Genomic DNA, 26488 nt, shown 5'->3' on the forward strand with positions numbered 1-26488 from the left:
CCATTAGCCACTGTAACATATGACAAGATAGAGTATAATTTAGGATCACCTCACTCACATATACGGAGGAACCCCCTCCATGGTGTTATCTATTGAACCAAACATTCTCAAAAGTCACACAAAACACACTCCCTTGCACATCAGAGACTAGTGTCTAGCAGCTGAAACATCTACTTAACATCTCATAACAATACAGTAGTAGCATAACATGAGTGAAGGTCAGGCAACAGATAATTACATGATATATATGATGCACACTCACCTTCACCATTGCACTTAAAGCAACACAACAGCAGACACCCACACGTTGGCACATCCAGGCAAAGAACACACTTAGCTCTGTGCCTCCTCCAATATCATGTGGGTGCATGAGAATGACATCACATAATGCTAGCCAATAATGTGTGTATGGCATCAGAATGCCAGTCCTACATGATGTGTAAAATACAAAATATATCAACTGTAAGCTGGCTAAGACTACAAGAAAGGTGGGAATCAAACCCACATCATTTGGACTAAAGAATGCTGCGCTAACCAATAGGCTAGCAGGCACACCTTTTCTAAACTGCTCTTCACATCATATGTTGACTGTTCCAAAGCACAGGTCTGACGATGTGAGGTGTATACTCAGGAATGTGCCAGTGGTTTCCTACTTGGTCTCAATGGCCAGTTTTGGTGTGTGTGGTTGCTCAGTATGAATAGATTTTGATAAATATGGCTCTTGGAAGTCCTGTGACATGTGCTATAATATCCCAGGATGTAAATGGACTACATGTTGCAATGGCCTACAGATCTCTAGAAATGCATACATGGCTAGCAGGCATGTGCCACCCCTTCCTGCCAGTTACTATGCATATGTGTACATGAGTCTCAATGTATAGAGTGAGGATTTGCTGTGGTTGGGTAGCTGAAAGACACTGTACAACATCTATGCATAGTTGAAGAGTTCATCATAGCCTCCCCCAGGCAAGGTAAAGAGAAATGAGCTGTCAACATGGTTGGCATGACAGTCACATCAGGGTCCGTGATGTCCTTTAGGAAGTAATGCCATCTTTGAAGGGGTGAGGGGTGGGGAATGCCTTTCTTACTGTTATTCTGCACATACAGGGCAAATACTGGCACTTTCATCTGAACCGAGAGTGCTGATATTTATTTATTTATTTATTTGTTGCATTTGTATCCCACATTTTCCCACCTATTTGCAGGCTCAATGTGGCTTACAATGTTCTGTTATGGCATTCGCCATTCCAGGGTAAGGATACAATAGGTATTACATAGAAACATGGATGTCATAATTGAATTAAGCAGACAGATATAGTAAGAAATCATTCAGAATATAGGTAGAGTGGTGATATGTTATAGTTTTAGTTATTGATCATTGTTGTAAGCCTTGTTGAAGAAATATGTCTTTAGAGATTTACGAAAGTTAGTTCGTTCAAAGATTGTTTTTAAGTTGAGTGGCAGTGCATGCCACAACTACGTACTCATGTAGGAAAAGTTGGATACATGTGTTAGTCTGTATTTTAGTCCTTTGCAGCTAGGGAAGTGAAGATTGAGGAATGTGCGACCTGATCTTTTAGCATTCCTGGGTGGCAGATCGATAAGGTCTGACATATAGGCCGGGGTGTCTCCGTGAATGATTTTATTAACTAGGGTGCATACCTTGAACGTGATATGTTCTTTGAGAGGAAGCCAATATAGTTTTTCTCTTAAGGGTTTTGCACTTTCGTATTTTGTTTTTCCAAATATGAGTCTGGCTGCAGTGTTTTGGGCTGTTTGAAGTTTCTTGAAGATTTGCTCTTTACAGCCAGTGTAGAGTGCATTGCAGTAATCTAGATGACTCGGCACCATTGACTGTACCAGGTTGCGAAAAATGATCCTTGGGAAGAAAGGTTTACTCTTTTGAGTGTCCACATTGAATAGAACATTTTCTTAGTTGTATTTTTCACATGACTTTCGAGTGTAAGATTTCGGTCGATGGTAACTCCTAGAATTTTCAGGGTATCAGAGACGGGAAGTTTGTAGTGGATATTGTAGTGAATTTACTTGTGTTATATTGTGAAGTGAGTATAAGACATTGTGTTTTTTCTGCATTAAGTTTTAATCCGCCTACGAATGCATGATTTGGAAGCTTTGTTTGACGTCGTTGGCGATCTCTTTTAAATCCTGTTTAAACGGGACGTAAATTGTGAAGTCATCTGCATATATATATATATATGGATTGAGGTCATGATTAGATAGTAAACCTGGCTAAGGGTGTCATCATTAGATTGAAGAGGGTTGGCGAGAGGGGAGATCCTTGAGTTACTACACATTCAGGTGTCCATGGAGCTGACATATTCGAGTTGGATATAGTTTGGTAAGATCTTGTGGTCAGGAAGCCTCTGAACCAATTAAGAACGTTACCTCCGACTCCGAAGTATTCTAGGATGTGTAGAAATATTCCATGGTTAACCATGTCGAAAGCACTGGACATGTCAAATTGTAAGAGGAGTATGTTGTTGCCATTTGCAATTGCTTGTTTGAATTTAGACAGGAGAGTAACTAATACTGTTTCGGTACTATGGTTAGACCTAAATCCTGATTGAGAATCATGGAGAATTGAGAATTTATTTAAGTAGTTGGTAAGCTGTTTGGTCACTATGCCTTCTGTGAGCTTGCTTATCAGAGGGATAGATGCTACTGGGCGATAGTTGGTTAAGTCGTTTGTACTTTTCTTTGGATCTTTATTTTATTTTCTATATTTGTTTTATTTCTATTTGTTAATTTGTAAAGTGGTGATTGGTATTTGTTAGTTTTTTTTCAAATTTACATCTGCTGTCTTTATATTTTGCACAGTACTAGGGAACATTTTCTGTTTCTGTGGTGTTGCATTGTATGCAGAATCTGGCATCTTGGGGGTTCAGTTTAATTTTTGTCTAAATAGAAAGTTTATGATTACTTATTTTATAGTGGATTAGGGTGTATCTGTGTTTGTGAAAAAGACATGGCTTTCAGTTGGCATTAACTGTTCAGGATGGACAATCTGTACTATTCTGTCTGGTTTCGTTTTACAATAGGTGAATTGATGTTCTAGTGCTCACTGTAGTGTTTAAGATGCTTTCCTTTTCCTTGTGTGACTTGTAGAAATGACTGCTTATGGTATGGTAGAATTGCTCTATAGGTCCTGAGTGTTTTGTATTTTCGGTATGGTGGTTTTAAGGTTTGCAACATAGGTTCCGAATATGTATGTGGTTTATGTTGCTGTAGGACAGCTGTTGGGCAGACTGTTTATTAAAAACTAGTAAAAGAGGCCCGTTTCTGAGCAAATGAAACGGGCGCTAGCAAGGTTTTCGTCGCCAACACCCCACCCTGCCCAACCCCTTCGTTGTTCTGCCATTGCTCCGCCCTCAACGTCATGACGTTTGACGCGAGGGCGGGGCCTGGAGCGATTTCGCAACCCCCCCTCCCTGTCAACCCCTTCGTTGCTCTGCCATTAAGGTTTTCACCGGCAACACCCCCCCCTGCCTCCCTCCCAGCCTGCCTGCCAACCCCTTCGTTGTTCTGCCATTGCTCCGCCCTCAACGTCATGACGTTTGATGCAATTACGGGGCCCGGAGTGATTTCCCACCACCCCCGCCTCCCTGCCAACCCCTTCGTTGTTGTGCCATTGCTCCGCCCTCAAGGGCGGGGCCCAGAGCGATTTCGGTGGCTTCACCACCACGAACCTTTGAACCTTTTTGAAGGAAGTCAGGGCTTGGCTTCACTGACGTCACTGTCTTCAGAACGTAGAGGGTGAGTTTTATATATATAGATTATTTAGGATCCCCCCAAAAAACTACTCACACCTATATATACAGAGTGCCCACCCATATTAGCTCTGGGCCCACCCAAAATGTCAGGTCTGGCTACACCACTGATGCACAGGCTGTAAGTGCCACACAAACTTTTTAATTCATTCCTCCCATATCCCTCAGTCATACAGTTACTTCTGATAAATTAGGGCATGTCTAGGGAAGACAGCAACTGTGTAAGCTGACAACTGAAGGTGGTTAGGAAACACTGTGACATACCCTCACCTATGTCCACATTCATGGGATGCAACCTTGCCATGTACACAGCATGCATTGTCTCCCAGAATATCCCCCCACATACAAATCTTTCTCTCTTAAAATGTGGTCCATATGGTTCTCTCTTTGTACATAATCATGCATTGTTTCATCTCTCCAAACAGCTCTATTTCACCATCATGGGGAGATACAGTGTCAATGCACATAGACATTATCCAAATGTCTGTATGAATGCCCAGAATCTACAATCATAGTACTGACAGTGCTCTACATGTTACATGGCAGGCCAGTAGTGATATGTAACTTGCACCCCCACCATCTCCATGTCTGTATCATGCTGGAATGCTTGGGAGGAACAGGGATGCCACATCCACAGGGAGGTGAGAGTGAGAGGAAGATGTTTGACCTAGGGAAGGCATTAAGAAAGTGCTTGCGCTTCTAGGGGGAGGAGAGGGGGAGGTGAGAAGTTTGCCTTGCGGGACCCCCAAATATGATGAAGAGATGATGTGTGTGAGTAAGAGGAAGGAAGAGGCTTGAGGGCAGGAGGTAGAATTGCAAATTATTAGGTTTAGAGGGGCTGGGGAATGGAGGGAGAGTTATGGGAGTGTGGAGGACACCCACTCTACCAGTGATCACAGCAGACAGTGAGGACAACCATCCATATCTCACCTAGCTCCACAGTGACTGCAATGCTAGCTGGAGGGTGGATGTGGTCTCCACTGTGTAGAGGACACATCACCAGTGCTGATGCTGTGCTTCCAAAATTCAGGTGCTGCAGCTGCATTCAGTTGCCAAGGTGCCTATCAGCCTCCATCTATTCCCCCTCCCCCAGGGAGGGGGTGTAAGCATATGGAAAGTTGTGTCTTTATGCCATAGCTCAGATATTGTGTAGACTCCAATGCTAGACATTTGCATGCATGAGTCAGCGATGGTTTGCTGCATATGGATATGGGTGCACCACCCTCACCATAAAGCAGTTACATTTATTAAGCAAGGCTCTGCATCTAAACATGGTCATCTGTTCATAGTAAGCCACATAGGCCATGGTAGGTAGGCCCTGACATTTGACCTTTAGCCTACCCCACTGATTGTGGAAAATTGTTGGTTAGTTAGCAACATTCCTTTAGCAATGTATCCATCAAGTACCCAGCACATGGGAGGAGGGATCCACATTTCTCATTCATTGCTGAGTGATGCTGAAAAGTTAATATCTGCAAAGCACAGGCTCTACCCTAATCCTTCCCATGTGAGCTAGTCAATTTGGGATGAGAGGGATGGAGCATTGTCTACCTTAATGCCACCACTAGAAGAAAGGCCATGATCAGAATGGGTTTTTCAAAACATATTGAGGTGAATGGGGTTCTGTTCATTTGGGGCCAGGGCACATCACAGATTAATGGTTGAGAGGCCTCAGAGCCCCCTCCCTCCAACATTGTCTGCCTGCATTAGAGGTTAGTAGGACCAGACCCAGGTCTTACATAAAAGGCAAACAGGGAAGGCTAGAAAGAAAATGAACTCAATAATGCACCTTGCAAAGGCATTTCACACTGCATTGGCTGACAACTAAAAGGAAAGCTAATAATAGGTATCTGCACAGCAGTGCCAGTGCTAGGGGTTCTGGTGCCCCACTGCAGCCTATTAGTCAGCGTCCCCTGCCCATCCAGCATTTCTTCTCTTTCCTTTCTCTTCCCAACCCTCCCCTCCCCCATCTACCACCTTCTCTCTCCCATCCCCTCAGTGAGAACAAGTTCCTCCACTACCAGACACCTGCCCCTCTTATCAGCCCCAGTTCCAGCCCTAGCCCGCTTCTCTCACCTGTCCCCATTTTCAGCCCCAGCCCCTTTCTCCCACCTTCCCACTTTCCAGCCCCGAGTTCCAGCCTTAGCCCCCTTCTCAGCTGCTGCTGCTAGTTCCAGATCCAGCTCCAGGTTTTAGGATCTTGCCAGGTACTTGTAACCTGGATTGGCCACTGTTGGAAACAGGATGCTAGGCTTGATGGACCTTCAGTCTGTCCCAGTATGGCAATATTTATGTACTAAATAGTGTGCCCATGTGGTGTCTATTCTATAAAGAAAAGTATGTGCCTACTTTCCTTTATAGAATACTAGTGCAAAAGCCAAGCTTTCACCTGCTTCCTGAAGTAAAGATAGTCTTGTATTAAGCAGAGCCTTTCAGGTAGGTCATTCCATAGTGTGGGGGCTACTCCAGAGAAGGCTTGCTTGCGGGTATCACATCCTGTAGTGTCTTTTGGAGAGGGTGTGGTTAGTGATAGTCCTTGAGAGGAGCTTAGTGTCCTTGGCGGCATGTAGAGGATCATCCTATTCTTCAGGTACTCGGGGCCATTTCCTTTAAGGGCCTTTAAGATCAGACATAGAGTTTTAAATTTTGTTGAAAGGAACTGCACACTCAGCTACAGTAGACTCCTATTGACCCACATTTAACCCTTTCTGGTTTGCTCTTCTACATTGTCTGCTCTGGTCACGGGCCCACTGGGTGTTCTCATGCTCTTACGTTTGCAGTTCCAGAGACCTTCTCTCCATTTCAGGTTTCCTGCACAAGGATTAGAGCAGAAAACTCTTACTATTATTTGCACATCTGCTGAATGATATTATATTAAGACATTACATGCACAATTATGTTCAATTGTTGTAAATGAATCGATGTTACCTAATGCCTGCTCTCCTGGGTTTACATATCTTTAGTTACAAGCAGTGCAGTGTAGCAGATGGTAAAACAAAATGTTTGTCAGTTAATACATTTAGATGTTAAATACAGAACACTAATTGAATTACAGATATGTGTTTCAGTCAATCACTCCTGGCTTTGCTTCAGTAATCTAGGTGTCAGCGTGCTCGGATCTTAAGTCAGTTCACCTTTGCTACTGAGACATTCTCAGGTGCCTCTAACACATCTATTGTATTTTCTTTCTCCCTTGTCAATTGTTCCAGGGTCAGAAGTAACAAGGAGCACATAATTTTATTACCTTCTCTTGTCCTTTCAGTGGCCCAGGAACTCTCTGTTTGGGACTTTCTTTGTAGTCACAGTTTGCAATGAGCTGCTTTCCTTTTCATTTTCATTGTGAGGCTTTGGGACCACAGATTACCCCGTTCACAGGATTCAGCAATGCACTCTTTTTGTAAACCAGGAACTGGGCTGCCACTCTCATTCATTTTACATCTTCCAGGTTAAAAAAAAAAAAATCTCCTGCCTGAATGTTTGAGCAGTTCAAAGAGTTGGGCTAATTCATCAAGGTACAGAGGCCAAGCTTTTTGCATTCACCACACACTCCTAAAGAAGCTTTTGTCTGTGCTGTGCATTTGATATGCTTTTTTCCCCCTCATTTATTTGTACTTATTTAGCTGGTCAGATGTCAGAAGCTTTGCAAATCCTTCAAGTACCATCAGAAAATAGTTTAAAGATTTTGTTTTGCCAGGGTTTTTTTTTTTGTTTTCTTTTGTTTTTTTTCTTTCCAGTGGAAATTGTGAACATCAGTGATGTACAAAAACAATAATAAAAAGAAAACAAACATAAACCTCTTTAAGGGGGGGGGGGGGGTCTTTTACTAAAGTAAATGGAAAACTCACCAGCCCCCAGCTCATTTTGGGGGCTTTTTACTAAAGCTTAGTGCGTGCTAATGGACATTAGTCAATGCTAAATGCTATGCATCCTATTTCATACCTAAGGGCAGTAGTGCATGCTAATGTCCTTAAGCACATGCTAAGCTTTAGTAAAAGGGCCTCTTTATAAGCAAAAGGATGTGGTATACAAAAAAACTTGTAAAATATTGAATTCCAGTAAACAGCATTACTTATAGAAGTGTGTGCATGCATATATGGGGCATCCACTCATCTAGTGGAGGGCTCATTACAGTAATAGACCCCTCACCTCTCTCTGCCCTCCCACCTCTCTCTCTCTCTCTCTTTCTCTCTCTCAACCTTCCTTCTTTTTTTCACTTGCCTTATGGATCCTATCAAGCCTAATTTTTCCTGAGACATAAGGTCTAGTAGGAAATGCAATGCCCAATTGAGAAAATCAAATTGTCTCTCAGAGCATTTACATAGCCATTGAGATCCTGGAAGAGCAGCTGTCCACCTTCATGCCCTCCTTGTCCTGCTGTTCACAGCAAAACAGGCGGAAGACCTCTGCGAGGGTCAAAAACGGAAGCAGGAAAATAGAGGACAATGTGAGCTTCCACACGGGGAATGTTGAGCAATACAAACGTTATTGGCACTTACCGAAGATCCGACACAGGGCTATGTTTTGGAAGACGTATCCACCTGCCTCAGGGGTCAAGTACAACACTGTATGGATACCTGTATAAATACAGTAAATCAGAAACGTGTATTAAAAAAAATAAAATATAATACAATTTATAAAAAATAATAAAAACTACATTGGATTGCAAACATTACAGACAAAACAAAAGCTAAATATACCTAAATAAGTGGATAAAAACATCTCACTACTTAAAAGAAAAAAAAAAAAGAAAAGAAAAAACTGCAATGTGCCTGCTCTGGAATAATGATCAAGCGTGTATAATACATGAAACTATAATGTTAAAGAATTGATAGAGCAAATACAGTCAAAATGTATGAGAAAAGAAGCATGTCTAGTAATAAAATGACCACCATAAGAGAATGAGTAGGTGAAATAAACACACCTTCAGGTGAAGCTAAAGTAATATCAGGTGCTTGTGATGAAACTGTTCTGGTTTGGCTAAACACAAGGGAGCCCTTTTACTAAGCTGCAGTAAAAAGTGGCCTGTCGTAGTGAGAGCTCGTCTTTTGGGCATGCGCTGGGCCATTTTTTACCATGTCTGGGAAAAAGGGCCTTTATGGGGCCCGAATATGGATGTGTGCTAAAATTGAAACCAGCGCGTGTCCATTTTCAGCCTGAGACCTTACCGCCATCCATTGACCTAGCGGTAAGGTCTCAAACGCTACCTAGGCGGTAAGCATGCAGCATGCGTCAACTGCTGTTTACCGCCAGGTAGGCACCCAGCGGTAGAAAATAGAAAATATTTTCTACTGCGTATTTTTGATGCGCACCAAATTCAGAATTACCCCCCCAGGGCACGCAGTAGCTAGGTGGTAATGCTGATTTGGCATATGCTGGAGACGTGTAGGCCCTCATGCGCCTTTGTAAAAGGGCCCCAAAGTTCACTGGAAAGTGATATAAAACAGGAGATACCATGTTAAAAGATGTGAAGGGTGAGGAGGAGGGAATCCTGTATCTATTTGACAAAAATGAGAGAGAGGACGCCATCAAGCTATATAATGGGGGGAGGCAGCGGAACTATGAAACTAGGCAAATATGAGCTGCAGTGAGTGATGTGTATAAGCTAAGGATGAAAACTAAAGTGCAAAAAAATGAATGAACTGCTAAAAAAAACTGTGTGCAAAAACAACGGGTAAGCATTTTGAAGGAACGGTAAACATTTTTTAAAAAACGGGTAGGCATTAAGGGTGATTGGCTTTCTTTTTTTAAACTGCTAAGAGAATAACTGGTTATGACTGTTAACTGGCTTCTGTCCCAATAGAATTTACAATGTAAGAGTACCAATTTTTAAAAAAGGAAGGGGGCAAACTCACCCGTAAATGAGACGGAGACGCCTTGGCACCAAAATCGCTACTTGCGCAAAATAGAAGAAAGGAAGTGCATCATGCTGACAATCTATTTAAATGAAGACACATGAATACGCATGAATTGTATGAATAAAACATGAGCATGCAGAATGTGATGCTAAAACCGGATATAAAAGCCTGCTATATAAATGGACAGATATTTGCATAACTGTATAAAAATAACCGGATCAAAACTGGTCAGATGAAAAAACTGCAAAAATATAGAAAGATATTTATGAAAAGATTAAAATGTACTAAGGTAAAACCAAAGGGACTGGTAAATTAAAAGCACAGTGTATATCTACTGAAAACAAAGGGGATAAAATAATGATAAAAAGAAGTGATGTGCAGTATTAAAATAGCATGCATCATGGCATCTCTATATGGATGCCTACAAAGAGACCTAAATAAGATGACTGTGGGGATGGACACGTGTATAATAGAAATTCTGTAAAAAAGAATCTTAGATCCAATTCTGTATTGAGACCATGCAGTGTTAAAGCTTGTAATTGAAAAATAATCTTTTGTTCTTCCCTCAGTAATTGTCTATCAATGTCTCCACCTGTCCATGGTGTCTTAAAGACATTATACAGAAAGAATTTTAAATCATCAATATTATGGTTTGCTAATTCCAGTGGTTGACCAAGGGAGCAATAATGACATTGTAGCTTATACAACTTGTTTATTCTATTAACTTTGTTTTAACTTGACGTTTGGGTTTCCCCATGTATAATAGCTCACATGGGCACTTGATGACGTAAATCACTTTTGTAGTGTTACAATTGGAGAGATGGTGTAAAACATACTTCTTCTTGGTCTGTGGATGAGTGAAGATATCGGTTTTTATTGCATGTGGGCAAATGCATCTTCCGCGTGATCTATGTCCCAAATTTAGAAGATCCTTTTTGAAGCACACATTAAGTAAAAGCAAGCATACACATGATGTGAGGGGAAGCAGGGCAGGTAACGCACAGAGAACAGTTCTGGAGAAAGGCTTCAGCCGGTGGGGGTTGGGGACTCCCACCAGCCAAGCTATGTGGGGTTGCGGCAGGGAGGTGGGTCAAACTATACCTCCCCCACCTTGGTCTCCGGATCCCCCAAGCATTGAGGTCTGGCTACGCCCCTGCATGGGAACAATGTCCCAGATGTGACTGCCAATATTTTAGAGCAGGAGCAGAAGTGTTGATCAGATGCAAAGGAGCTGCCTCACAAATCAATCAATCAAATCCACTTTTCACCAGAGCATAAATCCTGTTTGTATACAGACCAAATGCTTTGAACTGTGTCCCAAGATGTTTTATGCTGAATAGTTCATTAATAGTTTATTACAGACAATATACTAGTTTTGTTATCTTTAGGCCTCAGATTATATATTCTGCTCTGCTTCTTTCGGTTGTCTCTCATCTCCTGGTTATTCTCTTTCTGGTATATATTTTATTTATTTATTTATCTATTAGGATTTATTTACTGCCTTTTTGAAGGAATTCACTCAAGGCGGTGTACAGTAAGAATAGATCAAACATGAGCAATAGGCAATTAGAGCAGTAAAAATATTCGAACAACAATACAAAGTATGGCATTGGATACTACATGCAATGACAACACAATCCAGCTCATTTTCGAAAGAGAAGGGCGCCCATCTTTAGTCACAAATTGGGAGATGGGTGTCCTTCTCTCAGGAGCGCCCAAATCGGCATAATTGAAAGCCGATTTTGGGCGTCCCCAACTGCTTTCCATCGCCGGGACAGCCAAAGTTCCCGGGGGCATGTCGGAAGGGTAGCGAAGGCGTGCCAGGGCGTGCTTAAGAGATGGGTGCCCTCGGCCGATAATGGAAAAAAGAAAGGCGTTCCTGCAGAGAATTTGGTCCACTTTATTTAGTCCCTTTTTTTCAGGTCCAAGTTCCAAAATAGTGCCCGAACTGACAGATGACCACTGGAGGGAATCAGGGATCACCTCCCCTGACTCCCCCCAGTGGTCACTAACCCCCTCCCACCCTCAAAAAAACAACTTTAAAAACTTTTTTTGACAGCCTCAAATGTCATACTCAGGTCCATCGCAGCAGTATACAGGTCCCTGGAGCAGTATTTACTGGATGCAGTGGACTTCAGGCAGGTGGACCCAGGCCCATTCCCCCCCCCCCCCCACCTGTTACACTTGTGGTGGAAAATGTTAAGCCCTCCAAAACCCATCAAAACCCACTGTACCCACATGTAGGTGCCCCTGTCACCCCTAAGGGCCATGGTAATGGTATACAATTGTGGGGAGTGGGTTTTGGGGGGATTTGGGGGGGACTCAGCACCAAAGGTAAGGGAGGTATGCATCTGGGAGCAATTTTTGAAGTCAACTGCAGTGCACACTAGGGTGCCCGGTTGGTGTCCTGGCACGTGAGGGGGACTAGTGCACTACTATACACACTGAAAAACAGCCTAACACAATCACACAGGTGATGTTTCAATTACAAGATAACAGGAATACCCTCAGAAACCAAGGCCCCCGCCAGGGTCTAGCCAACAAAACACTGTTGTCTTAAGGAGGACTTTGTGTTTGTGACTTAATCTCTTTCATAGGGTATACTTCCTGTTTCTATGAATTACAAATTTAAAGCTTCCAAAGTCATAAACATTGAATCTTTGGGATAACTGAATCAAAACACATTAGAAGCAACAGCATAGTCTATGTTCTACTTAGCTTGAATCAATGCTGGCTTAATTCCCTCGCACTGCATCTGCTGATTTTTACTTTTTCAACGGGGCCCAGTTTGTTTCACCCTTACAAAGGGCTTCATCAGGAACCAATTGTTTAAATCATACTGCCAGGGGTAATAATTTCAGAATCACTCAACCTCTCTCACAGCACAGGCACTACAAATGCTGGCCCCTCCCATGACCAAATGCCTTGGATTTGGCTGGGTTTGAGATCGCCGACCTCGGTTTCCATTATGGGCGAAAACCAAGGCCGGCCATCTCTAACATTTGGGCGGCCCCAACCGTATTATTGAAACGAAAGATGGCCGGCCATCTCGTTTCGAAAATACGGTCAGCCCCGCCCCTTCGTGGCGCTGTCCTCGGAGATGGGCGCCCTTAGAGATGGGTGTCCCTGATCGAAAATGCCCCTCAATATGTACTAGAACATTATAATTGGTAGTGAAGAGTAAGGCAAAGTTGTAACATATAGATGAGTAAGAAAGAAGGAAGAATTAGAAAGAATGGTGATTGATTTGAAGAAAGTTGCACGTGAGGTCAGAGAGATAGTTAAATATTATCTCAGCTAGGGTAGGAGTGGATAAACATGTCCTGCTGCAGTATGTGCTGCTTGAGTCAATCCTTGTGTGTGTGAGTGAGACTAACAAGTTAGTTACTTCTTCCACTGAAGGCTTTTTTGAAGAGCCAAGCTTTCACCTGCTTCCTGAAGTGGAGATAGTCTTTTGTTAAGCGGAGCCTTTCAGGCAATGCATTCCAGAGTGTGGGGGCTACTCCGGAGAAGGCTCACTTGCGGGTATCACATCATGTAATATCTTTTGGAGAGGGTGTAGTTAGTGAAAGTCCTTGGGAGGACCTTAGTGTCCTTGGCAGTGTGTGGAGGATCATCCTATTCTTCAGATACTCTGGGCCATTTCCTTTCAGGGCCTTGAAGATCAGGCATAGAGTTTTAAATTTAGCTCTGTATTGTACTGGTAGCCAATGAAGTTTTTGCAAAAATGGTGTGTTGTGGTCACGTCGCTTGCAACCTTCTATGAGTCTTGCTACTGCATTCTGATTAAGTTACCCTCTTATTTTCCCTCTTATATTCCCCTCTTATTTTCCTTTTCAGTGCTGTTGCTTCTTTCTTTGTTTCCTTTGGTGAATTATTTATTTCCCTGTATCACTTCTACCTCTCAACCAGTGCTACAACCAGATGGCAAATTTTGGGTAGGCTTACAGATGAAACGGGAGGGCACAACCACAACCATTTATTTATCTTAAAAATTTATACCACCTAAAACCTAGGTGGTTTCCATAAGAGCACACATTTTATTTCTGTCCCGATTCTCTGCTTCTTCTGTTCCTTCCACCCCTCTAGCTTAGCTTAAAATTTAAGGAGTCCTTTTACTAGGCTGCAGTAAAAAGTGGCCTTAGCACACCCTTATACAAGTCTTTTATTTGCACTAAGACCATTTTACCATAGCCATAAAAATGGCTTTTTTTGTATTAATGGCCATACACAAAGGTTTTGGACATGTTCCTGGAGGAAAAGTCCATAGTCTGTGGCAGGGCAGCATATGGGAATTGCTGCTGCTGCTGTCATCTCTGCCTAAAAAAAAGGTGTTCGAGGAAGGGGGTTGGGAAAGAAATAGAAGGGGGGATATGTCAGATCATGGCAGCAGCTCATTCCTCATCTCAGGCGGCATATTGTCTTAGGCCACCCCTGAGATGGACCATTGGTCTGACCCAGTACAGCTGTTCTTATGAGCAGTAACAGTCAAGAGAAAACTGACTGAAACTCTAAATATATTTCAACAACTGTCAATTGCCATTTTGTATAATTCCCACATGTGCATTTACCACCACCCATTTTGTAGGTAGTAAGGGCTCATGCAGTATTTGTGTGCTACCAGTTAATGTGCAGCAATGTAGATATGTTAATTGTTTAGTACAGGAATCTCCACTCTCTGCCCTGATACACCCCTCTAAAAACCATAGAAAATTTTTTTTATGGTGCAGTTAGCACACGCACATTCAGAAGTTACTTCAGGAAGCCCGAGTGTGTCCCGCGGTAGTCCATTTTAACTGCATTAAGCACATGTTAGCACTAATGCAGCTTAGTAAAAGGGACCCTATATACCTTAGGACTTGAAACAGAAAAAAAAGAGTTAAAATGATGATGGTGTTATGGCTTCCAGCTTTATGCAAGACAGCTTGGAGGCTTTTTCTACAATGTATTTCGAGGTATTTATAATGTAAGTAGACTGTATGTTTTTTGGAAACATGTGTAAAATAGCTCTCCAAAACCTATGAGGAGAAATAAAAGCAAGCATACTTCAGTTATGCCTTAGGGATCATTTAAATCATGTCAGTTTTCCTAACAAGAAAAAGTCAAATCCATCCATCTTTCCAGACTGTCCTTAATGTTTTGTATGACTAGAATAATATTTACTCCAATCATACTCTTCAGTTTTGATGTTAAGAAAATTCTCAGGGCTCCTTTTACAAAGCTGATCTACCAATTAGCGGTGCGCTGAATGCGAAGAAGCCCATTCTGTTCTGACGGGATTCTTTGCATTAAGCACACCCTAAGTGGTAGTGCAGCTTTGTAAAAGGAGCCCTATACTTTATAAATCTTATCTACTACTGTAATTAGCCTCATAACATTCCCGATATGTCCTCTAGTCTCCCCAAATTCAGTAATTCCAATTTAGCCCAATAATTCAGTATGCTATTTGTTATCCCTTCAATTAGCCCAGAAAAGAAATTCAAGCCACCTAGAAATAATACATAATTTGCTTAAAGTGGAATTTAATGTTACATTTCCGCTATAGAAATCACCTTCATTTAGCCCATATGTGTGAAGTTAAGGGCCTCTTTTACCAAACCGGGCTAGCGATGCCTGCACAGCAATACCGAAGAAACCCATTCAAAATGAATGGGCATTGTCGTCATTGCTGAACTGGAAATCACTAGCATAGTTTGGTAAAAGGGGCACTACATGTAAATGGTTTAATAGTTACTGTAAATAAATTTCCTTTACAAAATACAGTAGAGTCTCTATTATCTGACGTAACCGGGACTGGCCTGTTGTCAGATATGTGAAAAGTTGGATAATACACAGTGCATAAACAAAGGCTGTAAAAGCAGGTCCCAGTCACAATGGTACTGTTTTACTGTAAAAGCAGGGTCCTGGGTCTGAACCATATTGTCCAGGTGCGAAACCTCCCTCTGTGTTAAGCCAGAAAATGGAAAAAGACATGAACTGGATAGCAGCATGGAATCCATGTGGATAGAAATTCCATGTGTGAAGGAAAAGAGTATATTGATGGGGCTGTAGTACTATCCACCAGGACAGAACAGACAGATTAAGAAATGTTTAGTGAAATTTGAAAATCTGGCAAATTGGGCAACATCGTAATAATGGGTGATTTCAATTACCTCATTCAAATATATAAACCAATTCTACAAAAGAATTCTATATCAGAAGGATTGCGATACAGAGTATAGCATAAAAAAATGCAGGGCCCTGTTTACTAAGGTGCGCTAGCGTTTTTAGCTAGAGACACCCATATGGTGCTAAAAATGCTAGCTTACCTTAATAAACAAGCCAGAAGCTCAAAACGTGGATACTGAACTAAGGGTGAGAGGTTGACTGCTCATTGGATCCAATCTAATGTATATAATACCATTGCTTATACTGTATAATGGAGGGCTCTCAGAATCTACACTCACCCATAACCGAGATTCTACTCATGTTTCATTGATCTCGAAGGGTGGTTGAGCATCTCAATCATAGAGCCTCTCTGTGGATTTTTATTTTTTTATATATATGTGCACTTCCTTCTCTAAAACCACAACAGTGCTCTTTTAAACAAGATTAAATGTCCAATGTGCATGTCAAACTCGTACCCCTAGTTCCACTCACCCTCACTACAAAATTTTTAATATTGTCTCTGTATATCTGTATTCGAAAGATGCTTAACATTCTACATCACTTATCTTTTGCTTAAAAACTGTATGCTGGTTTTTTCTTTTTCTCCATATATTGCTTCTTTCAACCCCCGCTACGTCCTTGTGAAATGTAGACACAAAGGCTAAGCAGCGTCTCCGTCCTCATTGTACTATTCAGATAGACATGGGGGAAGCCTGGGATTGATAGCATGGAATGCTGCTACTACTTGGGTGTCTGCCAGGTTCTTGTGACCTAGATTGGCCACTGTTGGAAGCAGAAAACTGGGTTAGATGGACCATTGGGCTGACCCAGTATGGCTATTCTTATAATGATGTCAGTAGTGGGGTCAGTCAGAGCTGCTAGATTAGCAAAGGTCAGATAATAGAGACTACTTTTTATTAAGCACATCCCATAGAGCTCTGCTGAGTGACACACCACAGAGGTTAGTGGTGAACAGTTTCTCCTATGCTGTGTTTGTATTCTATCCCCCCCCCCCCCCCCAAGCTGTATACATAACATCAAGTGAGCAGGTGTGAAGGGGAGAGAGCCTTTAGAGATGAGGGAAGGGAAGAGTATTTGGAAGGAGGAATGAAGAGATAGATTGAAGGAACTTGAGAGGATAGGAAGTGGTTGGAAGGGAGTGGCAAAAGGTCAGGGACCTGGAAGAGGTGGGAGAATGTGGAAGTGGACTGGAGAAGAAAGAGGCTGAATAGGAAGCTGCGTAAGTGATAAAAAAAGAAGAATGGGGTTGAATGCCAGGAAGGTCTGAGTGACAGGGAAAGAGCTGGGGTTCGTGAGGCAATGAGTCAGAGGGAGGTAGAGGGTTTAGGAGGGGTACGTATGGAGGATTGGAATGAGGGACTAGGGAATGAGTGAAAGACGCAGGGGTAATAGAAATCTGGGAAAGGATAGAAATGGGAAAAGATGAGAGGGGTGAGAATAGGAGTTGGAAAGCTGGTATGGAACTGATAGGTGAAGAGAGGGAAATTGAGGACCAGAAGATAGGAGGGGAAAATGAGGGATAAAAGCTAACAATGGGTGAAGAGGCAGAGAAGAGATAAATAGAAAAAAGTTGAAAGGGGAGATAAGCATCAGACAAATGTAGTGAAGAAAGGGAAGAATACAAGAGAAGGGAGAATAAATGGAAAGGAAACCCTAAAAATCTGTCTAGCTCAGTGTGTCCAAAAAGAAATGGGAATTTTCCAGTGAGACATTTCATGCCTCATAGCTTCTATTGAATTCTTATTTGCTGAGCTTCGTTGAAGTTACTTCTAAGGGTAATATTGAACATTGAACCAGTCTTTCATTTTCTAAAACTTGCAATTGTTATACCAGAGATTTTACCCCTGAAGCAGGCATATACTGATGCCGAAACACAGCTGTGTCGGGTTCTCCATCATTTACAGTTGCTGAATAAAGAATCACCTAAATTGTTAAGTACAGCAGCCATGGGAGAACTTACTGAGTTGCAAATAGCAACTGATGCACAAAGAGAACAGTATGCAAATGAGATGCACGGAAATCCTTTTGTGCATTGGTTACTATTTGCAACTCAGGTGCCTAGCAGATGCACAAAACAGGATTGTTCTGCTGGAAGCTTTGTGCATCGCCCCCCCCCCCCCAAACTTGAAAACTTCCCAGGGGGTCCGTTGGACCTCCAGACCTCCTCAAACATGACAGCTTCCTGGGGAATCCCTTGGACCTCCTAACCCAAAATACCCTGGTAGTTCAGCGGACCCACTGATCCCCCCCAATTTAATATAGGGCCCTGGTGGTCTAGTATATCCTACCCCCTCCCGACCCCCCATACCTGTAGTCAGAGGCAGAAGGGAAGTCTACTCCCTTTTGCCTCTGGGCCCACCCACTGCAAAATGGCAGCACCCTGCCCCTGCCCGGTGCATATTGGGAATCCTTTTGAGATGGTACTTACCACCTCCCAGTGCGGAGCAGATTGCCACCATTTCGCAGCAGGTGGGCCTAAAGGCAGGAGGGAGTAGAAATCCCTCCTGCCTCCAACTACAGGTATGAGGGAGGGTCAGAGGGGTGTGGGATTACACTAGACCACCAGGGCCCAGTGTTAAATTAGGGGGATCGGTGGGCCCACTTGGCCACCAGGGTATTTTTTAGAGAGGAGGAGGTCAGGAGGGTCCACCGCACCTCCTGGGAAGTCTTCAAGTTTTGGGGGTCCACCAGACCACTGAAGATTTTGTAAATGTTGGGGGGGGGGGGGGCTTGGACTCGGGAGGAGCTTGGGGGTAGGAGGCAGTGGCAGCACACTTTTCTGTCAGTGCTTGAGCCAGCATAGGTGCCTGTTACTGTAGCTTGGTTTTCTAGTGTTTTGATGAATTACATATATATTTTTTTTAGTGTGGTATCTGATTTCGCTTTGTTTTCCCTTGTGTTAGGTGAGTTTGCTTTCTTATCCTTATTATCATTGTTATTATTATTTACTCAACTTTTCCATTTAACCTTAGCTTACCCACTTCTTAATTTTTGCACCCTTTTTTACTTGTATTTCTAGTAATTTGTCTCATTTTGTGTATATTCGATTTGGTATGGGTACATTGTATGTAACATTTTTATCTTCTGTTTTATATTGTACATTTTTTTACATTAGTCAGTTTTAGTTAACGTGGGTTTATTTTATCAATCCATTTAAAAAATTTGCCTCTTGTACATTATTTATTATTATAGGGGTTCTTTTACTAAGCTGCAGGTAACAAATCAACTTAGCATGCCCCTATGTGAATTATTCCTGCATGCTAAGGCCATTTTTACCACGGCCATAAAAACCCTGGTTTTCTATTTATTTCATTAATGGCTGGTCAAGCTGAAATCATGTGTGCTGACAAGTAAGGCAATCTTTTAAAATTGCTACTGGTTCTGTCAGAGCTTTTGTTTCAAGCTTCCATGTTTCACGCCAGTTGAAAGTGACTTTCTGCATATTTATTTCTGGTCTCCTATAGATGGTTTTAGAATTTCTCACTTTAGTTTTCCAGTGGTTCTTTTGTTTTTAATATTTTTCCTTTGATGATAGAGGTTGGTTTCTAGGCCAGAGATTCTCAACTCAGTGCCCAGTGCTCAAAGCAAATCGGGCTTGCAACCTTTTATTTAACCTGGTTTTATTCAGCCAGTGATGTACCGTGCATGGAAGCAGTGACTGAAAGTCCCATCACTTGTATTAAAATGAGCTCAATGCACAGAAAACTGGCCCATGGGAAACCTAACGACAGCTCCAGAGCTGTCGTTAGGGTTTCCATGCTAGTTTTCTGTCAGAAACTGAGTGCTGATTGTCTCAGGCACTGACAGGAAAGTCTGCTATCACAGCCTCCTATCCCCAAGCCCTTCCTGAGCCCAAGCCCCCCCCCCCCAACCTTTACAAAAATCCCGGTGGTCTGGTGGACCCTCCAAACTTGAAGACTTCTCAGGGGGTCTGGTGGACCCCCCTGACCTCATCCTCTCTAAAAATACCCTGGTGGTCGGTCCACTGACCCCCCTAATTTAACACTGGGCCCTGGTGGTCTACTGTAATCCAACACCTCTCTGACCCTCCCTCATACCTGCAGTCGGAGATGGAAGGGAGATCTACTCCATCTTGCCTCTGAGCCTGCCTGCTGCAAAATGGTGGCACTCTGCTCCTGCCCAGTGCATCCTGGGATTCACTGGGAGGAGCTAAGTACCATATAAGGAATGCACCGTGATTCCTAGTATGCACCAGGCAGGGGCAGGGTGCTGCGATTTTGCAGCAGGTGGCCCAGAGGCAAGAGGGAGTAGACCTCCCTTTTGTCTCTGACTACAGGTATGGGGGGGGGGGGGAGTCGGGAGGGGGTAGGAAATGCTAGACAACCGGGGCCCAATGTTAAATGGGGGGGGGGGGGGGGAGGGTTGGTGGATCTGCTAAACTACCAGGGATTTTTGGGCCAGGGGGTCCACAGGATTCCACAGGAAGCTATCATATTTGAGGTCTGGGGGTCCAGTGGACCTCCTCTCGGGGAAGTTTTCAAGTTTGGGGGGTGCCAATGCACAAAACTATCCGGCAGAACAATCCTGTTCTGTGCATTTGCTAGGCACCTGATTTGCAAATAGCAACCAATACACAAAGGGATTTCTGTGCATCTCATTTGCATGCTATTCCCTTTGTGCATCAGTTGCTATTTGTGACTCAGTAAGTTCTCCCATGGCTGCTGTATTTAACAGCAACCTTTGTGCATTGGCTCCCCAGTTCTTTGGACACACCGAGCCAGACAGATTTTTAGGATACCCAGAATGAATATGCATGAGATTGATTTGCATTGACTGTAGGTAATGCATGCAAATGTATTTCTTGCTTATTCAGTGTGGATATTTTGAAAATCTGACTGGTTAGGTGTGTCCCGAGGACTGGACTGAGAACCCTGTTCTAGACCGCTGTAACTCATATCAGACGTAGGGCTGGGTTATTTTTCAGCATGATTTTATTTAATATATACAATTACAGTTTGTCCTTAGATTTGAAGTACATTCTAGTTGGTTTCTGCACAGGCTGTGTAGGTTATATGGGTGTGCAGATAGATGAACTTCTGGGTGAAATATTTTTTTCACTAGTATCCTCATACTTTTTGAGCTGTCGGCCATGGAATGGTGTTTAGGTTTGTTTTATATATTTCTATATTTGTATCTAAATGTATACCGCTTCAATAGTTTTTGGACTTGTGGTATATAAGAAAATAGCAATATTTATTCACCAGGTTTCCTACATTTTTTGGACCATTGGTACCTAGGCTTTCTAACCATTCTATCCTGTGAAGGGACCACAGCATTTCAGTAAGGAAGTAGGAGAAAAAGTGAGAGCTAAAGGAATATTATTCAGGAAATGAAACCAGATGGAGAAGGAAAGGCTAAAGTTCAAACAGTAGTATATTACCCAGTAAATAAGGGAAGAGAATAAAATCGTTCAGCTATTTAGATGAAAAAGAAAACTAAACAGAGATAATAAGCGAAGGGGATCACAAGCGGCTCTCTTAAGAAATGTTTGTCTTTTAGATATTCAAACTGGAAGGTGAGAGTGATCTAAATGCCGGTTTTCAGACGTCCAAAACAGGAATAGTGCTTCTACCATAATCACCATAATGTAATATTTATCTATTATATTTGCTGAGATTTAAATAATACTTTAATATTGCAACTTTCATTCATTTTCTAGAATAAGAATTATAATATACTGCCAATTTCTGCTTCAACGTATTGAGGTCCAGTCCAGTGGCATAGCCAGACTGCCAATTTTGGATGGGCCTGAACCCAAAGTGGGTGGGCACAAAATTTTCTTTCTACCCCCCTCCCCCAGCAAAATTTAGTCACGCTAATCAGATGCATTTGTCACACAGGGTAAAGTGCTGCTTTTCAGTGCATCAGATTTCAGAAAATTTATTTAATAGCCTAACACCCTTTTCAGTGAGCTTTCAGAGGCCAAAACCTCCTGCCTCAGGTCAGTATAATGCTGTTACGGTATCCTCGCCTGACCTAAGGAAGGAAGTATTGGTCTCTGAAACGTCATTAACACTGGTACCATATTACTTTATCCTAAATTAAAAATAAAATTATTTTCTTTACCTTTCTTGTATGGCCATTTACTTTTTCTCATTGTGTCGCTCCCAGTCTCTAGATTCTGCTTTCCTTCGTTTTCGCTTAACTCTTCTGCCAGGTTTTCCTGGCCATTTGTCATTTTTCTCTCCTTTTTCTTTGCTTTCTTCAATATTTTTCTGCCTTTCTCTCTCTCTGTCCTGATTTAATTCATTCTTTAATTTCCTTCATCTACTTATGGCTTTTCATCTTTTTCTCACCCTTGTTCTCCCCATGCCCCTTCCACTTATTCTCCAGTCTTTCACTACTCCCCTTTTCCATCCAGCAGCTCTCCTCTTTCTCTCCCCATCCTTCCAGTCTCCCCTCTCTCTCCCCATCCTAAGGACGAAAAATGTTTAAAAAAAAAAAAAGCGCGGCACCGGCAGGCACTGTCTAGGCAGCCTTGAGGCATTGGCTGCTGGCTCTGCAGGCTCCTCCCGTCTCTTACGTTACTGCCCCTGCGTCACTCCAGGGGCAGTGACGTAGGAGACGGGAGGAGCCTGCGAGCCAGCAGCCAATGCCTCAAGGCTGCCTAGACAGTGCCTGCCGGTGCCGCACTTTTTTTTAAAAAACATTTTTCATCCTTAGCGTTAGCGCTTCTTCTTTTTGTAGCGCCGGCCCTGCTGCTCAACAGGAAAAGCAGCAGTGGCCGGCAATGGGAGCTGGGGCTGGCGCTGGGCGGGCCTGGGCTGAAATTGGGTGGGCCTGGGCCCAGCCAGGCCCACCCGTAGCTACGCCCCTGGTCCAGTCCATTTAATTAAGTTTCTTGTAGTAACATTTTTATGTGCTCTTACTATGTTCATATATGTCAATATTTTAGCTCTTTGCATAGGAACAATTTATCCCATTTACAGTCCAAGTTGCTGTCAAACATTTCTGTGCACTCTCCAGTTTCAAATGACAAAAATAAAACATTGTAGTAAATATTTTGCATTTTCCACTAGTTCTTCTCCAACAGTTTTTCTTTCCTTCCTTCTTTCCAGTTTTTCCTTGCACCATTCACATTTCTCTTATTCTTCGCTTTTCTTTCCTCCCTCTTTACCACATAATCACCAAGAGAAAGGATATCTTCTGCCTCTCGCCCTTCTCCCTCTCTTTTCCAACGCATCCCCTTTTATTCTAGATTGTCTTTTAATGTTAAGTGCACCTTAATTATCTTATTCACTCCTCACTGCCCACTTATCATCCCATACTACTAGCAATTATTTTTTTTCCTCTTTCTGCAAGTTTTAATCTCATTGTCATCACTTCTCGCACTCTTCATTAGCTGCATCATGATTTCTGGTACTTAATTTTAACGTCTCTATTTCCCCTTTCTATTATTTATACTCCCCATGCTCGGTTTCATATCTTTACTGAATAGTTTCAAGTCTCCGTGAAAAATCTGAGGTTATTGCTCTGCTTCTTTTCTCCAGCAAATTTGTTTTTTTGCTGCCCCATGAAGTCTTTTTTCCACACCTTAAAATTACACAGTGTAGTAAAATGTCATCAAATCCCTGTATATATATCTTATATAATTTCTTGGTTTCTGTTTTCTGGTAATTTCTATTCTTTGTAAGTAAAGTCTCCTTGTTCAAGCCTTTAATCACTGGTGGGCCTTTATACAAAGGTGTGCTAAAAACGGGCCTGCGGCAGTGTAGGTGTGTTTTTGGCACGCGCTGGACCCTTATTGTCCTGTGTCTGGAAAAAAGGGATTATTTTAATGGGCTGGAAAATGGACGTGTGACAAAATGAAAACCAGCACGCATCCATGTTTGGCCTTACTGCCACCCATTTACTTAGCGGTAAGGTCTCACGCGTTACCTGGGTGGTAAGCATGCAGCAGGCCAAATGCAATTTACTGCAAAGTAGGTGCCCTGTGGTAGAAAATAGAAAATATTTTTTATCACGTGATTTACACGGTAGCTGGGTGGTAATGCTGATTTGGCATGCGCTGGATATGCGTAGGCACTTACGAGCCTTTGTAAAAGGACCCCTGTGTGATTCTTCTTAGTCCTTTCATAACTTTTTCTGCAATTTTTTTGCCCCCTCATATGCACTATTAGTTGTTCACTAAGGCCTTGGCACTATTACTTCCAATGTACTTAGTCCTCTTCTTCTGGAATTTTGCAGAATGCCTCTTATTATTTATTACAGGGATTACATTTTTAGACAAATAGCAGCTTCTCACCTCTCTAACTCCCCCCTCCCCTTTTACAAAGCTGCACGGAAATGCCGACTTTGAATGGGCTGTGTCAGCATTACCGTGTGGCAGTTCCTCGTGCAGCTTTGTAAAAAAGGGGGGGGGGGATACTTCACCTCTCCTGACTGTGACCAGCTTTCAATGCTTCCTTACATTGCATCTGATCTTAAAAAGGTGACTACGGTTTTATGTGTTTTGGGTTATAAAATCTGAGAGATTCTTTCCATTTTAAACAGAACAGCATCTTCAATAGCCAAAATCTCCCTCAGCATTTCTTTAACCAGTTTTTTTTAAAATGATCATTCTCTGTTACTTCTGGAATTCCTCTTACCATATTTATATGCATATAGGACTAGATTCTCTAAATGGCACTGAGAAATTGACGCTGAAACTTTTAAGTGCTGAGCACTATTCTATAAAGGATCTGCACCCTTTATAGAATAACGGCTAAGTGCATAAAAGGCGCCGATCGGGCTTATTCTATAACAACATGCATAAATTCTGGGAATTCCCCTAGAATGCCTCCGGCCATGCCCTTGAATTTTCAAACTATAAGATTTCCACATGCATCCTTATAGAATACGATGCATGCATAAATTCCAATTAATGCCAATTAATGCCAATAATTGGTTGTTAGCAGCCAATTATTGGCGCTTATTTGCTCATTAATCAACTAATTTGCATGCACAAATTGTCAATGTGTGCTGATTTGCATGCCCAAATTTAGTCAGCTTATGTAGGGGATAACACACCCATGTTTATAGGGGGTCTTTTACAAAGGCGCGCTAGCGTTTTTAGTGTGCACTAAAAACACTAGTGTGCCTTTGTAAAAGGACCCTATAATGCACACACACATATAACATATGCAAATTGTGTGTCTATAGAAAACTGGTATAACTTTCTCATGCATATAATGCATGCTATACCCGTGTATTTTAATAAGACGTGCTAATTGCAAAACTGACACGTTTGTTTTTAACGACTTTTCTTTTATGTTGTTGCAGGCATTATTTGTGCATGAAACTTGTAAAAAAGACTATAAATAAAAAACCATAAAAACAAATATGTAAATTTTGCACCAGTATAGTGCACCTATGCATTTAGCGTGCAGGGGAGCACATGGTTTGTAAAAAACCTTATAATGTGCATTTTAATAGATGAGTGACCTAATGGTTAGTGCCGGACAGTGGGAAGTAGACCATGAACTCAAGGGATGAGGACAATGACGTAAAGCTTCTCAACACAAGTTTATTGATCGGAGACTTGACATAGTACTGTTTTTCGGCCATGAGGCCTGCCTCAGGAGTCTGAATACTGTATCTAGTATGAGATTATCCAATGGTACAATATAGATATTGGTCATCAAACAAGAGTAGGTAGGATGGTCTTTAGTAATATCTTCTAGTGGCTGATTGCCACCTTAAACAAGTATTTTCTGTACATCTGCTTTTACCTCTGAAAGGTGTCACATAACAGGTTACCCATGTTTGAAGACCAAGTAGGTACCTATTTCAAGCCTGTTTTATAAAATAATGGGGCAAAAATGTAAGTTAAAGCTATGGACATTTATGCCTTTTGAAATCAGGCATAAAGGTTAAAATGAACATATGTATTTTATAAACAACATATATAAACTGTGACCTTGTCCGCATCCCACTGAAATACGGGTTATTTAAAAGTATGTGTGCCTTCTTGGCACTGTTCATACCTTTATGTGCATAACCCCTGGTGTAATTTGATAAAATCTCTTTTATGTGTATTAAAGGCCTTTACACATGAAAAAAGTCTTTATAAAGTTACCCTTTTATGTTTCCAAAACAGTGGTATAGCTGGGGGAGGGGGGCCTTAGGACCCTGGACGGGGGCCCTTGGGGGCCTTGGCCATTTGGCTCAGGTATCCTTTGAGTGGCTGGTGGGGATTCCAAATCCCTGCCAGCCATAGGAGCCAACTTTTCAAAATGATTGGGGGTGTTGATTTTTTTCTTTTTTTTACAGGTGGTGCATTCCCCTTTCTCCCTCCCCCTGTCTCCCCTTGTCCCCCCTCCCTCTCCACCTCCCCCTCTCTCCCTCCCTGTCCCCCCTCATCCCCCTTCCCCCTCCCTCCCTGTCCCCCTCCCTCCCTTCCTCCCTTCGATTTCCAAGCCCCTACCTCCCAGTTCTAGGCCCCTCCTTTCCCTTTCCCTCCCCCTCCCTCTGAGATCCAGGGCCCCCCTCCCTTCCTCCCAGTTCCAGGGTCCCCTCTCCCTCCCTTCCTCCCTTCGATTTCCAGGCCCCCTCCCTCCGAATTTTAAAAGTCATCTACCTTACCTCGTCAGGGTTAGGGCAGCAGCAGCGGTAAAAAGCATGCAGGCTCAGCTCGGTGCTTAGTTATTTTCCCCTTTTCTCTCTCTCAGCTCTGGT

This window comes from Microcaecilia unicolor, chromosome 2, assembly GCF_901765095.1.
Source record: "Microcaecilia unicolor chromosome 2, aMicUni1.1, whole genome shotgun sequence".
In the NCBI taxonomy this organism is placed as follows: Eukaryota; Metazoa; Chordata; class Amphibia; order Gymnophiona; family Siphonopidae; genus Microcaecilia; species Microcaecilia unicolor.